Raw genomic sequence first — 16,908 nt, 5'->3', positions numbered from 1 at the left:
ACAGGGCCCCAAGACTATGGAGGGAACATGGGTAGGAACAAGCCAAATGAACCAAAGAGCCAAGAGAGCCAAAAGGGTGAGCTTCTTTGTTATGTGTTCCCAGGTTTTCCCAGATTTTGGATTGGCTCCACCCATCCTAGCCAATGATAATATCTATTCCCAGGTTGGATTGATGGGCGCCCCAAGTTTACTATGCATGTGTCCATCCTCCCCTTTGTCCAATTCCTTCCACAGTGCTCTGCAGGAAATAGACCAGTGGCTTCCTGGGGAGTGTGAAGTTGCAGCTTTCTGGTGAAGCTGCCCAAATGACTATGCTTATAATGTCTGGCCTCCCACTTTGCTCTTTTCCTATTATAGATTACTAGAGGCCTGCATGAAAATTCATGCACTGAAGCGGGGGTCCCACAGTCCAGCCTGCCCCCTCTCACAGTCTGAGAGCCCTCAGGGGCAGGAGGTGACGATCAGGGGAAGGCAAAGCCCCATCACACCTCTGCTGCTGCCACTGCCAGCAGCGCAAGCCTTGGCCAGCCCTGGTTGCCTGAGCCTCGGGTGGCCCTGGGTGGCTGGGAAGTCGCCATCGAGGCTTACCTGTGCCTCAGGCCAGCCCTGGGCAGCTGGGGGACTGAGAAGACTGGGCGACTCTAGAGGCAGGTGCACATAATGTCCCTCAGCCCAGCCTACACCCTCTCTAATCTGGAATCTCTCGAGGACTACTGACTCCCAACCATTCACCTGCCTTCCTGATCACCCCCTAACCACTCCCCTGCCAGCCTGTTGATGCCTAGCTGCTCCTCTGCTGACCCGATTGCTCCTAACTGTCTTCCCCTGCTGGCCTGGTCACCCCCAACTGCCCTCCCCTTCAGGCCTGATCGCCCCCAACTACTCTCTCTTGCAGGCTTGGTCCCTCCCAGCTGCCCTTCCCTGCCAGCCATCTTGTGGTGGCCATCTTTAACCACATGAGGGTGGCCATCTTGCGTGTTGGAGTGAGAGTCAATTTGAATATTACCTCTTTATTATATAGTATGGCTGGAATGCCCCAGAAAATTATATTACTAGAGGTCCTGTGCACAAATTTGTTCACCAGTGGGGTCCCTCGACTGGCCTGCAGGATTGGGCCAAAACCAGCTCTCTGACATCCCCGGGGCAGGGGAATGGGGGGGTGTCCTGGATTGTCAGAGGGCACAGGCCAGGCCAAGGGACCCTACCAGTGCATGATAGGGGCCTGGGAGGGACGCGGGAGGGCTTCAGCATGTATCTGGCCTATCTCGCTCAGTCCCAATCTACCAGACCCCAGCAGCAAGCTAACCTACCGGTTGGAGCGTCTGCCCCCTGGTGATCAGTGCATGTAATAGTGAATAGTTGAGCGGCTTTAATATATCATTAGCATATTATGCTTTGATTGGTTGAACGGCCAACCAGACACTTAGCATATTAGCCTTTTATTATATAGGCGATATTTATTTTTTAAATAAATCTTTATTGTTCATATTATTACAAATGTTCCTCACTTCTGCCCCCCCTCAATTGCTCCCCTCCACCAGGTTCCCACCCCACCCTCTGCCCTTTTCCCACCCCCCATTGTATCATCTCTTCCCACACCCCCCTCTTCCCTTTTACCTGAGAATCATCAGTTCACTCCCCTTCCATACCTCTGATTCTATTATATTCACCAGTTAATATTGTTCATCAGATTTTTTAAATTCCCTTGGTTTTTAGATTCACTTGTTGATAGTTACGTATTTGTTGTTCATAGTTTTTCTCTTTATTTACTTTCTCTTCCAAAGGAACCCCCTTCAGCAATTCATATAATTCTGGTTTGGCAGTGATGAACTCCTTTAGCTTTTTTTTTTTTATTAGTGAAGCTCTTTATCTGGCCTTCGATTCTGAGTGATAGCTTTGCTGGGTAGATTATTTTTGGCTGTAGGTTCTTGTTATTAATCACCTTGTATATTTCTTGCCATTCCCGTCTGGCCTGCATGGTTTCTGTTGAGAAATCAGCTGACAATCGTATGGGTGCTCCTTTATAGGTAACTACCTGCTTTTCTCTTGCTGCTTTTAATATTCTCTCTTTGTCTTTTGCTCTTGAAATTTTTTTTTTAATATATTTTATTGATTTTTTGCAGAGAGGAAGGGAGAGAGTTAGAGATTTAGAAACGTCGATGAGAGAGAATTATCGACCAGCTGCCTCTTGCACACCCCCTATTGGGAATGTGCCCCCGCAACCAAGGTACATGCCCTTGACCAGAATCGAACCTGGGACCTTTCAGTCCGCAGGCCAACGCTCTATCCACTGAGCCAAACCGGTCCTGGCGAAATTTTTTTTTTATTATTATATTTTTTAAAATATATTTTATTGATTTTTTACAGAGAGGAAGAGAGAGGGATAGAGAGTTAGAAACATCGATGAGAGAGAATCATCGATCAGCCGCCTCTTGCACACCCCCTACTGGAACCAAAGTACATGCCCTTGACTGGAACCAAACCCACGACCCTTCAGTCCGCAGGCTGAAGCTCTATCCACTGAGCCAAACAGGTTTCGGCTGCTCTTGAAATTTTAATTATGATGTGTCTTGCTGTGGTCTTCTTTGGATTCCTTTTGTTTGGAGTTCTGTGTGCTTCCTTGGACTTATAAGTCTTTCACCAGATGGGGGAAGTTTTCTGTCACTATTTCTTTCAGTATGTTTTCGATATCTTGCCCTCTTTCATCTTCTGGGACCCCCATAATTCTGATGTTGGTTCGCTTGAAGTTGTCCCAGAGGTTTCTTACATTATCTTCAACTTTCTGTATTCTCTTGTCTTCTTGCTTCTGTGGAGGAGTGTCTTCTGGCTCTTTATGTTCCAAATCTTTGACTTGATTCTTGCAATCTTTCATTCTGTTTTTAGGACTCTGTATAATATGTTTTATTTCAGACAATGTATTCTTTATTTCTTGTTGATCCCTTATTATTTCTTGTTGATCCCTTATTATTTCTTGTTGATCTCTTTTCATCTCCTCATAGGTCTTATCAACCTTTTCTAGGAAATTCTTGAAAAACCTTATAAGCGTGGTTTTGAACTCTATATTCAGTCTCTTCTTTTCCTCCATTTCTTTTGTTTGTGATCTATTTCCTTGTCTTGGCATTTTCACAGCTTCCCTGAGTTGGTAGGGTGGCTTTGTGTGCTAAGGTGTCCTATATGGTTCAGTGAGTCAGCCTCCTAGTTACCTGAGGTGGACAGTCTTGGTGTAGCCCTTTGTGGGCTGTATGTGCAGTCTTGTTGGTAAGCCTTGCTTGTTGTTGGTATCACTGGGAAGCATTGATCTCCAAGCCAATTGGCTATGAGGATCAGAAGTGTCTCAGCTAGGAGGGTTTCTGTATTCCGCTTGAATGGGGTGGAGTCTCGGGGTGGCACAGACAAGCTTTGTTGAATCCTGCACAAATAGTTGCAGACAAGCTTTAGATTCCTGTCTACCCCTCCCTAGGAGAGTCCTATTGGCAGCAAACGAGGAAGCTAGCCACTGGAAGGGCTTCTGTGCTCCACTTGGATGGGGCGGAGTCTCGGGTGGTGCAGACAAGCTTTATTCAGCCCCTCCATCCGAGGGTCTGGTTTCTGAGTCCCGCAGTAATGGCCGCTGGCTTCACACACCTCTGAGACATCTCTGCCCACTACCTGCCAGTCTGGCCTCTCCCTGTCTGGGGCCGTTTATCAGCGCAATAGGGTGGTTCTGTTTTTCTCCCAAACAAGAAAGTCAGCCGCACATTAACTGTCCGCCCTCTCTGTGCGCAGGGAGTAAGCCTGTAGTGAACTCGGCCCGCCCTCTCTGTGCTTTGCAAGCAAGCCGGCAGCGAACTCTGTGGCCGTCTTTTCGCGCACACAGTTTTCCGTACCTTCACAGTTCCTGAGGTTCAGTGCGCCTTCTTTCTCCTTCCCAGATGGTAGAGCCTCCTCTCAGCCAGCCATCTGGCGCTTCAGGGTGATGTTTCCCCTGTTTTTCAGTTCTAAATTCAAATTTGTTGTGGTAGGCTGCATTCGGGTGTCTACCCTATGCTGCCATCTTGGTTTCTCTATATAGGCGATATTTAAAAAAGTAAGTATGAGGCCCCTGTCTCCAGTCTTCTTCAGGATTGATTCCCTGTGCTTGTTGCTGAACTAACCCAATTCCTTCCCCTTCCTTTCCTTTTAATGATTGATTGATTGATTGATGTGTGTGTGTGTGTGTGTGTGTGTGAGAGAGAGAGAGAGAGAGAGAGAGAGAGAGAGAGAGAGAGAGAGAGACTGACTTGGTGTTCCACTTATTTATGCATTTATTGGTTGATTATTTTTTTTGTGTGTGTGTATGTGTGTGTGTGTTTTTAAATATATTTTATTGATTTTTTACAGAGAGGAAGGGAGAGGGATAGAGAGCTAGAAACATCGATAAGAGAGGAACATTGACCAGCCGCCTCCTGCACACCCCCCACTGGGGATGTGCCCTCAACCAATGTACATGCCCTTGACCGCAATCGAACCTGGGACCTCTCAGTCCGCAGGCCAATGCTCTATCCACTGAAGCCAAACCGGTTTTGGCTATTGGTTGATTATTGTATGTGCCCTAACCAGGGATAGAGCCTGCAACCCTGTTGTATCGGGATGATGTCTAAAACCAATTGAGCTATCAGCCAGGGCTTCCCTTCCTCTCCTTACCTCTAAACTCAGGGCACTCACATAGCTAGCTGTGTCCTTTAGCTCAGTCCTTGACCTACAGGAGAAATCTGTACAAAATGGAATATTCCACACTATATTGGAGATTTTCCTCATATCAATCATTTTTCTCTTCCTTTGATAGAGCTTTCCATTTTCTTTTTTCTGAATGTTTCTGCCTGTTACCATTCTATAGAGATTATGAGGGGAAAGAAAATTATATGTCACATACCACACAAAACACAATTTCTTGGTACCCTCTTCCCCCTCTATTATTATTTTTTCTTTTTTTTTTTTTAATATATCTTTATTGATTTCAGAGAGGAAGGGAGAGGGAGAGAAAGAGAGAAACAGCAATGATGAGAGAATCATTGATCAGCTGCCTCCTACACAGCCCCTACGAAGGATCAAGCCTGCAACTTGACTGGAATCGAGTCTTTGACTTTTCAGTTCGCAGGCTGACACTCTATCCACTGAACCAAACCTGCTAGGGCTGTTTTGTTTCTTGTTTGGGAAATGCTTTCTGTTGCCTGGCTTTTTGATCAGTTGTTTCTCCCTTCTGTTGAAGAGCAACCACATTGACTGGAGTTTGAATCTTTTTCACGGGCTCCAGAGATTCCTGGGGACAACTAATAGGCTATCTCCACTCAAGCTTCTGCCCCCACTAGCTTGTCTGGTCCTTGTGTGGTGGATCTTCCTACTGATGGCTTTAGTTGCTAGTTTATAGGTCATAGTGTTTTTGTTGTTGTTATTGTTTTGTTTTGGTTTTTGTTTGGTTTTTTAGGCTGAGGAATTTCTAACTGATTCCCAATACTCCACCATATTATTTGTTTTTAAATTCTTTTCTATCTTCCTCATTGTCTTGCTTTCTGGATTTGTTTTTTCCTTTCTATGAAATGAATACCCTTGATATCATGGAAATGTTTCCTTTTCTCTACTTGGTTGTAGGTTCCTAAGGGCCATGACCTTTCTTTATCTTGAAATCATTTTTAGGGCTTTGCACATAATTGATGTTCAATAAACGTTTGTTGAATGGAGTTGAATTGTATCTTTCATCTAACTTCCTAATAGGATAGTTGAAGTTAATTTAGAAAGCAAGGTTCTTATTATTGTCTCTACAAAAATAAAGAGAAATCAAATTAGAAATTTTACTAATAAGAGAGTTCAAAGATTGAGGCAATTGAAGATTGAAGCCAATAAAAAAACATTTTGGTGACTTCACTTGTATTAAAAAGGTCACCTCCCTATGGGGAGAGAGGGCATGTTTGGGAATGGGGTTGGGGGTGGGGATTGGTAAGGTATGTACACATATAATATCTTAATATAAAATTTTTTTTTAAAAAGACCACCTCCAGCACAGAGTTAAAAGTCTTCAAGAATAAGTATTTAAACTAATTTCTCCAAGGCATAGAATCACTTTCATAGCTGAATGGGACCTTAGAGATCACACAGTGTAAATTTATTTTACAAGTGATGAAACTGATGTTCAATTGTACAAATGACTTTCTCACATTCATACAACTAGTTAGTGGAAGAATAAGGTTGAGGCACAGTTCTGCTCATAAGAAGCTCAGCACTTTTCCTGGTGTACTGTAGTTCTTTTAGCATAATGTAGTTATTTATATATGTGCCATCTCCCCTACAAGGGTCATAAATTAATGGAAGACAGAGGTCATGTCTTTTTTAACTTGCTCTTTATGGAAAATAAAGAGGTATAATGCCTGGCAAATATGGCTGCCAAATAAATAGTAAGTACTCAATTAACTCCCTTTGAATTCTTATCTGATGATATTTAATTTTTCTTGGCCTCATGTCCACAAGAAGCTACTTTAAAATGTTTTTTAGCCGAAACCGGTTTGGCTCAGTGGTAGAGCGTCGGTCTGCGAACTGAAAGGTCCCAGGTTCGATTCTGGTCAAGGGCATGTACATTGGTTGCGGGCACATCCCCGGTAGGGGGTGTGCAGGAGGCAGCTGGTCGATGTTTCTCTCTCATCGATGTTTCTGGCTCTCTATCTGTCTCCATTCCTCTCTGTAAAAAAATCAATAAAATATATTTAAAAATAAATAAAAATAAAATAAAATGTTTTTTATTTATTTTTAAAAAGTATCATTATTCTTATTTTTAATCCTCACCTGAGGATATGTTTTTTTAATGATTTTAGAGACAGAGCAATATTGATTTGAGAGAGACCATTAATGGGTTGCCTCCCTTAGGCATCCCGCCCGGGGATTAAACCCAAAACCTAGGTTTGTGCCCTGAACAGGAATTGAGCCCTAAACTTTTTGGTGTACAGGACAACACTCCAATTGTGCCAACTGGCCAGAGAAGCCACTCTTTATTTATTCATTAAATATTTTTTATTTATTCATTAAATATTTGTTAATTACCTACCATGTCCCAAATCCCATTTTAGTATCAAAATGAGCATTAAAATAAAGTTCTCTTTTCAGCTTGGAGTCTATATTAAAATATTACTGTAAGATGGTAAATATGCAATTAGAAAGGAAGTGAAGTAAATTCTCAGCTGACCTATTTCCTTTTTATAGATTCGTTTGTATTTCATAGAATTTTAGTGCAAAAGGGAACTTAAGGTTACCTAAGATCACATTGTCAGTAAATGACAAAGCTAGGGCCAGGATGAATGACATCACCCTCAAAATCCAGCATTTTCTCCATTACAAAGAATTCCTTCATTTTTGGAATAACAAATTTTGGAATAACAAATTTTGGAATAGCAATTTTGGAATAACATATGTGCTAGTTAAATTTATGAATGTTAATAAAAAAAGAGATCCATACTTCTGGATTAGATATCAAAATGCCTGAAAGGGGGTGGGAATTATGGAGAGAAAATAGGGTAGGCAGACAGAGCCATTGATTCTTAGCCAAAAGAACAGAAAATGCTCTAATCATCTGCTTCAAATTATAGGATATTAGAACCAGAAGGGTCCCTGGAGATCACGTAAGCAAACCCTGTTAGTTTCCTGATGAAGATGCTGACTCAGAGGTTCCAGTAACTTCAACAAAGTCACATGGTGAGTTACTACCAGAGGCAGGACCAGAATTCAGGTATCCTTATTCCCCATCCACAGGCCAGTATTTCCTGAGCTTCAGTTATTTGCAAGCTATTCTTTTTTTTTTCTTTTTTTTCAAACTATTCTTTTCAATTTGTTTGAATCCATACTGTATTAGAACTCAGTATTTTTATTTGATAACTCATTTTAAAAAATATAAAACTTTCTAATATGTAATGTATTTTAAAACTTTAATTTATTTTAATAATTTTTTTGCCATCATCATAAATGAAAAACCAGTAATGTTTGGTATAATAAGAAGATAAATGTAAAAATTAAAACTTGGGGAATATTTCTAAAATCCACTTAATTATTCCTCTTGCTGAAGCATGAAACCTGAGGCTTACTCTCTTTTTAAAGAGAGAAATAAGCAAGTGTCAGGGACCCAAAGTGATAATTCTTGAGATAATCAAAGACTACTAAAAAGGGAATAACTTTCTATGTATTTTATGTCATTTTATGCTGCAGCTTATTTCCACGTAAAATCATTTTGTGTAACAATTCACACCCCACATTTTGGGAAACACTGCTGTACCCTATAATGGCATTTACTGAAAATGTGTTTTGACTCTACATTTTTATTCTTTTATTTATTTATTTTTAATATATTTTATTGATTTTTTACAGAGAGGAAGGGAGAGAGATAGAGAGCTAGAAACATTGATGAGAGAGAATCATTGACCAGCTGCCTCTTGCACACCTCCAACCGGGGATGTGCCCGCAACCAACGTACATGCCCCTGACCGGAATTGAACCTGGGACCTTTCAGTCCCCAGACCAAAGCTCTACTGCTGAGCCAAACCGGTTTCAGCTATTCTTTTATTTATTGATGTTGAGAGAGAGAGAGCAAGAGGAAAGCTGAGAGAGTGGGGAGGGGAGAGAGAGAGAGAGAGAGAGAGAGAGAGAGAGAGAGAGAGAGAGAGAGAGAGAGAGAGAGATACTTCCATTTGGTTGTTCCACTTATGAATTCATTGATTAATTCTTTTTTTTTTCATTGATTAATTCTTGTATGTGCCAAGACCACACTTGCAACCTTGGTGTATCAGGACAATGTTCTAAACAACTAAGCTACCTGGCCAGGGCTTGACTACATTTTTATCTTTGGGTAACATTGTATTTCATAAATGTAAGTTTCCTCTTATCTAACCTGTGTCTTAAGAGCATTGACTGTTATTGTCTTATCCCACTGAGGAATGAACTGAGTTCCAAAGAGGTTTGGAGAATTATACCAGCAGTGATAAGATAACTGAGCCAAGGGGCAAATAAACAAGGAGTTTAAATTCCTGATAAAGATTTGGTCACTTCCCATGTAATCTGGGAATCTAGGAGTTGTGTAATCCAGGTTGACTTTAGCTGTCAAGCCGAGGGCTAAAGAGGGTGGGGAGAAGGCTAACCTTAATTAAACTCTGCTCTTGCCAGGTTAGCTCAAATAAACCTCCCAGCAATTGTAGCCCCATTTTACAGATATGGAAACAGTTTTGTGCCTCATTGCTTCTTTTGCTCCCTGTGGACAATAGCTCCTCCAGCAGCCTGGTGTCTTGGAGAATATCATCATCTTCTCATACAACCTCTGTGGATGCCTGTACCACACAGTTCTCATGGCACTGCTATCTTCATGGCCCACTGCATCATATATTTTAATGCATACATTTTGTAGAGCATCCAGGAAATACCTTCGAGTGTGGAAATAAAGGTTCTGTCTTTTGTTTTATTTATTGAAGTGTAGCAAAAAGTTAATGGACACATATCACATGAGGAGCCAGCAAGTGACATATCCTCTTATTTTGCAATGGCTTGTCTGATGCAATCATTGATTTTGGATAACCTTTCTACCACTCATCTCACCCTCAACACAGCCTAGTTCACACATATACCAAAAAATTCCAAAAAAAACAACTAGGATTTGCTTTCCTTTGGACGTCTTTGTAATATTTTATTTTATTTATTTTTTAATATATATTTTATTGATTTTGTACAGAGAGGAAGGGATAGAGATAGAGAGTTAGAAACATCAATTAGAGAGAGTCATCGATCAACTGCCTCTTGCACACCCCCTACTGGGGATATGCCCGCAACCAAGGTATATGCCCTTGACCGGAATTGAACCCAGGACCCTTCAGTCCCCAAGCCGACGCTCTATCCATTGAGCCAAACCAGTTTCGGCCGTCTTTGTAATATTTTAAGCCAGTGATTATTCTGCCATTGGAGAGATTTCAATTTTATTGATATACTAGAGGCCCAGTGCAGGAAATTCATGCACAGGTAGGGTCCCTAGGCCTGGCTGGCAATCAGGGCCAATTGAGGCCTTCTGGCTGCCAGCTGAGGCCTTCCTTTGTTCTATCCTGCCCCCCTGGTGGTCAGCGCACATCATAGTGAGCAATCGAACTCCTGGTCTCCAATCAAACTCCTGAGGGGACAATTTGCATATTAGCCAATATGGCTAATATGCAAATTGTCCCCTCAGGAGTTTGATTGGAGATGAAGGGAGTTTGATTGTTGTTATAGAGATGAAGGGAGAGGGACAGAAAGCCAGAAACATCGATGAGAGAAACACTGATCAGCCACCTCCAATCAAACTCAAAAACAACAGTCAAACCTTTCATTGTTTGCCAACCTCTTGACTTGCTTTTAGAAAAAATGATCTCAAACCAAAAAGTGATTTTATTTTTTTTTATTTTTTTTTTTTAGCAGATAAAAACATTTATTGTATTATAAGCCATACAACAACATTTAACAAAACAGGCTTTAAAATGACAATGAAATAGAAAATTCAATGTTGAAAGAAATAATGCAATACATATATTAAAAATATGAAGAGCATTTCATGTTAAAATGACATTTTAAGTTTTACAGCAAAAAGAAAAATTTTAAGTCTAAAATGTTTAAAATGTGTCTTGAGACATCCTTGCATTGAAAAGCTATTGGTTTGAGACTCCATTCTTTTCTTTTCTTTTTTTTTTTTTTTAAATAAATTTTTATTGTTCATATTATTACAAATGTTCCTTTCCCCCCCCTTCTCACCCCACCCTCTGTCCTTTCCTCACCCCCCATTGTCCTCATCCATAGGTGCACAATTTATGTTCAGTCTCTTCCCACATCTCCCTCTCCCCTTTTCCCCAAAAATCATCAGTTCACTCCCCTTCCATACCTCTGATTCTATTATATTCAACAGTTAATATTGTTCCTCAGATTTTTTTTTTTAGTTTCCTTGGTTTTTAGATTCACTTGTTGATAGTTATGTATTTGTTGTTCATAATTTTTATCTTTATTTACTTTCTCTTCTGAAAGAACCCCCTTCAGCAATTCATATAATTCTGGTTTGGTGTTGATGAACACCTTTAGCTTTTTTTTTTTTTTTTTTTTTTTTAATATATTTTATTGATTTTGTACAGAGAGGAAGGGAGAGAGATAGAGAGCTAGAAACATCGATGAGAGAGAGTCATCGATCAGCTGCCTCTTGCACACCCCCTACTGGGGATATGCCCGCAACCAAGGTACATGCCCTTGACCGGAATCGAACCCGGGACCCTTCAGTCCCCAAGCCGACGCTCTATCCATTGAGTCAAACCGGTACTGGCCTTTAGCTTTTTTTTATTAGTGAAGCTCTTTATCTGACCTTCGAATCTGAGTGATAGCTTTGCTGGATAGATTATCTTTGGCTGTAGGTTCTTACTATTCATCACCTTGAATATTTCTTGCCATTCCCGTCTGGCATGCATGGTTTCTGTTGAGAAATCAGCTGACAATCGTATAGGTGTTCCTTTATAGGTAACTACCTGCTTAGCTCTTGCTGCTTTTAATATTCTCTCTTTGTCTTTTGCTCTTGGAATCTTAATTATGATTTGTCTTGGTGTGGTCCTCTTTGGATTCCTTTTATTTGGAGTTCTGTGTGCTTCCTGGACTTGTAAGTCCAATTCTTTCACCAGGTGGGGGAAGTTTTCTGTCACTATTTCTTTCAGTATGTTTTCGATATCTTGCTCTCTTTCATCTTCTGGGACCCCCATGATTCTGATGTTGGATCGTTTGAAGTTGTCCCAGAGGTTTCTTACATCATCTTCAATTTTCTGGATTCTCTTGCCTTCTCGCTTCTGCAGAGGAGTGTCTTCTGGCTCTTTATGTTCCAAATCTTTGACTTGATTCTTCCGATCTTCTATTCTGTTTTTAGGACTCTGTAAAATATTTTTTATTTCAGACAATGTATTCTTTATTTCTTGTTGATCCCTTATCATTTCTTGTTGATCCCTTTTCATATCCTCATAGATCTCATTTATTTTATCGGCCTTTTCTAGGAGACTCTTGAAAAACCTTATAAGTGTGGTTTTGAACTCTATATCCAGTCGCTTTTTGTCCTCCATTTCTTTCGTTTGTGATCTATTTGGTTTAGGCATTTTCGCAGGCAGCTTTCCTGATGGGGCGGGGTTTCAGGGTGGAGCCCACAGCCTTGGCTTCCGTCAGCCCCGCCCTATGCGACTCCTGAGACTCAGGGTCCTTCAGTACTTGTTGCAAGCGCCTCTGAGAGAAAGGTGCCCTCGATTTTCGCCTGCTACCAAACTGTCTATGCTCTCCCCCAATGAGTCCAGTATTAGGGTTCAGTTCAGTTGGTAGTGGGATTGGAGGTGGCGTTCAGAGCAGTCTGGAGCCCCTGTCTCCTTCCCGTCAGGGCAATGCTGCGGCACAGCCGGCAGGCCCTTCTCTGCACGCACTGTGCGCGCCTCTGGGACCTTCTTTCGCTGCTCCCCGGGGTTCCGCCTTACAGCCCAGCTCCCTATGGGTGAGCCTGGGTCCCCAGGGTCTAGCCTAGAATTGGGGTTCAGAGCAGTTGGAGCTGGGCCCAGCACAATCGGAGCTTTTCTCTGCTTCCCGCTTGGGAACGCCAGCCAGGCACTCGGCCTCTCTCCTCTCCAGCTCCGTCCTCTCCACGCGCCGCGTGTCTCCGTACCTTAGGCTTTTACAGCTCCTCCGTGCTTCCTTCTGGTTTTCTCCTTGCTTCTTGTTGTAGGATTTCCAGTCAGTCAACTTTCCTGTAGTTCTGGGTAATGTCCATTTTATATTTTAGTTGTATTTTATTGAAATTGTTGTGTGCGGCTGCGGCTAGTTGCCTACCCGAGCAGCCATCTTGGATTCTCTCTCTCCAAAAAGTGATTTTAAACAAATATCTCTAGAAGGGAATTCAAGTGGAAGGGAGGTGAGAAGGCGTTAAAAGAGTATATAGTCCCGTAAATGAGCTTGTCTTCCATCCCAGGGTTCTGAAAGAACCTATAAATACGGCCATAAAGCCAGGGTAGCAACGCTTTGATGAGAAGTCAGGAAGAAAAATGTTAACTGAATTTGTAACATGTTGAGGAATTGTACCCAAAGAGGTTGATGATTGGAATGAAACCAACCTAGAGGAAACTCTCCAAGAAAGATTCTTTGGGGAATGAAAAATCAGGAAGAGCAATCATTGGCCAGAAAGAACCACAGTCTGGAAAGTACATCATTGGGTCTAGAGAGGAGAGGTGGCAGAGTTCAGTGGAAAAAGTCCAGAACTTGAAGTCTGGAATGTGGTTCTCTCTTCCTGACAATTCACATGACCTAGTGTACACAGCCTCCTATTGCAGTCATAGAAATGCTTGGTGAATAAAAGAGAAAGTATTATACCTATGAAATGCTCTATAGCTCTAGAAAGAAAAACTATGAATGAAGAATTAGAATACCTTTCATTTAGCTTCCAGGTTTCACTGGATTTATTAGAAATTTATGTAGCTGGCCGAAACCGGTTTTGCTCAGTGGATAGAACATCGGTCTGCGGACTGAAGGGTCCCGGGTTCGATTCTGGCCAAGGGCATGTGCATTGGTTGTGGACACATCCCCGGTGGGGGGTGTGCAGGAGGTGGCTGATCAGTGTTTCTCTCATCAATGTTTCTGGCTTTCTGTTCCTCTCCCTTCATCTCTATAAAAAATCAATAATATATATATATATTTTTTTTTAAAAAAAATTTATGTAGCTGGAATTACCAACTGATATGAGGAATAAGCTGCAAGTTTGGAGAAGCAGGCACTGCTAAAATGGGTATCAGTAAATTAGTAAGATTATGCCTGTTCTATTGCTTTGAAATAGGACTAGCAAGGCTGCTAAATACACAATTTGTTTTTCTTATGCCAGAGTAGAACCGTTTTCCTTGAACTTATCCTTACCTCTTTCTCATTGTTTTCCTCCCAATTTTTCTCTTTCTTTCTTCCTTCCTTCCTTCCTTCCTTCCTTCCTTCCTTCCTTCCTTCCTTCCTTCTTTTCTTTCTTCCTTCCTTCCTTCCTTTCTTTTCTTTTCTTTTCTTTTCTTTTCTTTTCTTTTCTTTTCTTTTCTTTTCTTTTCTTTTCTTTTCTTTTCTTTTCTTTTCTTTTCTTTTCTTTTCTTTTCTTTTCTTTTCTTTTCTTTTCTTTTCTTTTCTTTTCTTTTCTTTTCTTTTCTTTTCTTTCTTTCTTTCTTTCTTTCTTTCTTTCTTTCTTTCTTTCTTTCTTTCTTTCTTTCTTTCTTTCTTTCTTTCTTTCTTTCTTTCTTTCTTTCTTTCTTTCTTTCTTTCTTTCTTTCTTTCTTTCTTTCTTTCTTTCTTTCTTTCTTTCTTTCTTTCTTTCTTTCTTTCTTTCTTTCTTTCTTTCTTTCTTTCTTTCTTTCTTTCTTTCTTTCTTTCTTTCTTTCTTTCTTTCTTTCTTTCTTTCTTTCTTTCTTTCTTTCTTTCTTTCTTTCTTTCTTTCTTTCTTTCTTTCTTTCTTTCTTTCTTTCTTTCTTTCTTTCTTTCTTTCTTTCTTTCTTTCTTTCTTTCTTTCTTTCTTTCTTTCTTTCTTTCTTTCTTTCTTTCTTTCTTTCTTTCTTTCTTTCTTTCTTTCTTTCTTTCTTTCTTTCTTTCTTTCTTTCTTTCTTTCTTTCTTTCTTTCTTTCTTTCTTTCTTTCTTTCTTTCTTTCTTTCTTTCTTTCAAAAGACTCCCCATCCATCTACTTCAGGTGAAGGTAGGAGGGGCATTGCTAAAGGATTAAGTACCTAACTTTTCTCACCATTGTCTTGACTTAAATTAGCCTTCATAGTCTCAAACATGTTTCTGTAAATGAACTTGGGTGGAAAATATTAATGCTGAGAGGAAGGTCAAATTGGGGATATAGAAGAATTGGCAAGGAATTGAAATCCAAATGCTTGAGTAATGAGAAGGAAATAAATGAGGCCAAAATGTGATCAAGCCATATAAGGAATCAAAGTTTTTCTTACATGAAAATTATTATTTAGGGCATTACTATACCAGTCCCAGAACTCAAGGCTTCAAGTCTATGAAACTTAGCTCTTGGTATCTTGTTTCAATAACTCCCTAGGTTTGGATTCATTTAGTACATTAGGTTCAGATGAAAGAAAGCAAAGAAGTGGGGAGAAAAGAGAAGCCTGAGATATATTGCCAATATTTTCTTTTTGTAGCAAATGACTGTTTTTCCTTTTTTCCTTTTTTAAAAGTTAAATTTATTAGGGTGACATTGGTTAATATGATCAGTTAGGTTTCAGGTTTCTATATTACAAGATCTGTATATTGCACCATGTGCTCTCAACCAAGCAAATGACTCTGAAAGAAGGAAGAACTCATTCTCTTATGCCTTGAAATCTTACTGTTTCATATTCCTCCCCAATCTTGACCTTTCTTTCAACTTGTATTGAAATCTCTCCAAAACTAAATTCTATTGTCTAACTCAAACCATAACTTTTCTTATTTCCTTCCTTTTCGCCTTCCCTATTACAAATAGGTGGCATGGACTTTTTTTATTTTATTAAAACTTTCTCATAACCAATATTTATTTATTTTTAAAATATATTTTTATTGATTTCAGAGAGGAAGGGAGAGGAGGAGAGAGATAGAAACATCAATGATGAGAATCATTGATCAGCTTCCTCCTGCATGCCCCCTACTGGGAATTGAGCCCACAACCTGGCCATGTGCCCTCACTGGAATGAACCATGTGACCTCCTGGTTGAGTGTCATAGGTCAACATTCAACCACTGAGTCACACTGGCTGGACACCGAGGTTTATTTTCATCAAAATATTTCATGCAATCAGCTTAGGGAGTTAATGCTTTAAAAAAAAGACATACCAAAAGCAAAGTCTTCTGATGCCCTCAATTTCCTTTTCATCATTACTTCCTGCCACTTATAGACAACCATTCAACTGTTTTCTTTATCTCTTTTGACAATTATCTCTTCATTTCTAAGAAGAGTGTGTATATCATCTCTTTTTACTTTGTCAGACAGCAATTTCATGTCAGGCAATTGTGAAAAGCTTAAAGATACGCACAACACCTGGCCAGTGTAGCTCAGTGTTGACCCATGAACCAGGAGGTCAAGGTTTGATTCCCACTCAGGGGACATGCCTGGGTTAGGGGCTCCATCCCTGGTAGGGGGCATGCAGGAGGCAGCCTATCAATAATTCTCTCTAATCATTGATGTTTCTATCCCTGTTTTCCTCTCCCTTCCTCTCTGAAATCAATAAAAATATATTTTTAAAAGATGTATACAAGCTATTCTGATCAAGTTTATTGTTTCTCAAAATTCAGATATTGAGTTTAACTTTGTCTTTGAAGTACAAAATTAACATAATCGACATACAATATACCATTATGGTTCATGATAAATGTCAGTGAGTTTATCTTCCATTGTGTGGGTATTGCTTCATTCATTCTGTGAGAACTCCTGTTTCTACATTCCCCTACATTCCCCACATTCCTACTTTTTACAATGAATACTAGAGAGTATTCATCTGTTTGGTTGGGGTTGGGTGGTGGGGGTTCCCTCCACCATTTCTTTATGGTACAGGTTTTCTAGATTTAGCATGATCTTCCATAAGAACCAAAGTCTTCATTTATCCATATAGTATACACGTTGGAGTATGATCAGTCTTAACTTCAAAGACTTCTGCTAGATTCAGAGATATAATGAGCTTTCCTTCAAAGGACTTGAATTTGCCCTTAATTTAAAAAAATATATATTTTATTGATATTTTACAGAGAGGAAGAGAGAGGGATAGAGAGTTAGAAACATGGATGAGAGAGAAACATCAATTAGCTGCCTCTTGCACACCCCCTACTGGGGATGTGCCCGCAACCACGGTACATGCCCTTGACCGGAATCGAACCTGGGACCTTTCAGTCCGCAGGCCAATGCTC

The 16,908-nt window shown here is 40.4% G+C and overlaps 1 long non-coding RNA gene across 1 annotated transcript in view; it reads left to right on the top strand.

Moving 5' to 3' along the window:
• LOC311611067 overlaps positions 1-16,908 on the top strand; it is a 54,905-nt gene that overhangs the window by 3,039 nt on the left and 34,958 nt on the right. The window contains exon 2 of the long non-coding RNA XR_014793059.1: positions 7,590-7,695. This is a non-coding gene — a long non-coding RNA (uncharacterized lncRNA). The remainder of the gene's footprint in view (positions 1-7,589; positions 7,696-16,908) is intronic.

Source organism: Pipistrellus hanaki (assembly GCF_964339955.1).
Source record: "Pipistrellus hanaki genome assembly, chromosome: 16".
NCBI lineage: Eukaryota > Metazoa > Chordata > Mammalia > Chiroptera > Vespertilionidae > Pipistrellus > Pipistrellus hanaki.
Note: the sequence above shows the minus strand (reverse complement) of the source record. Positions and strands in the feature narration are given on the sequence as shown.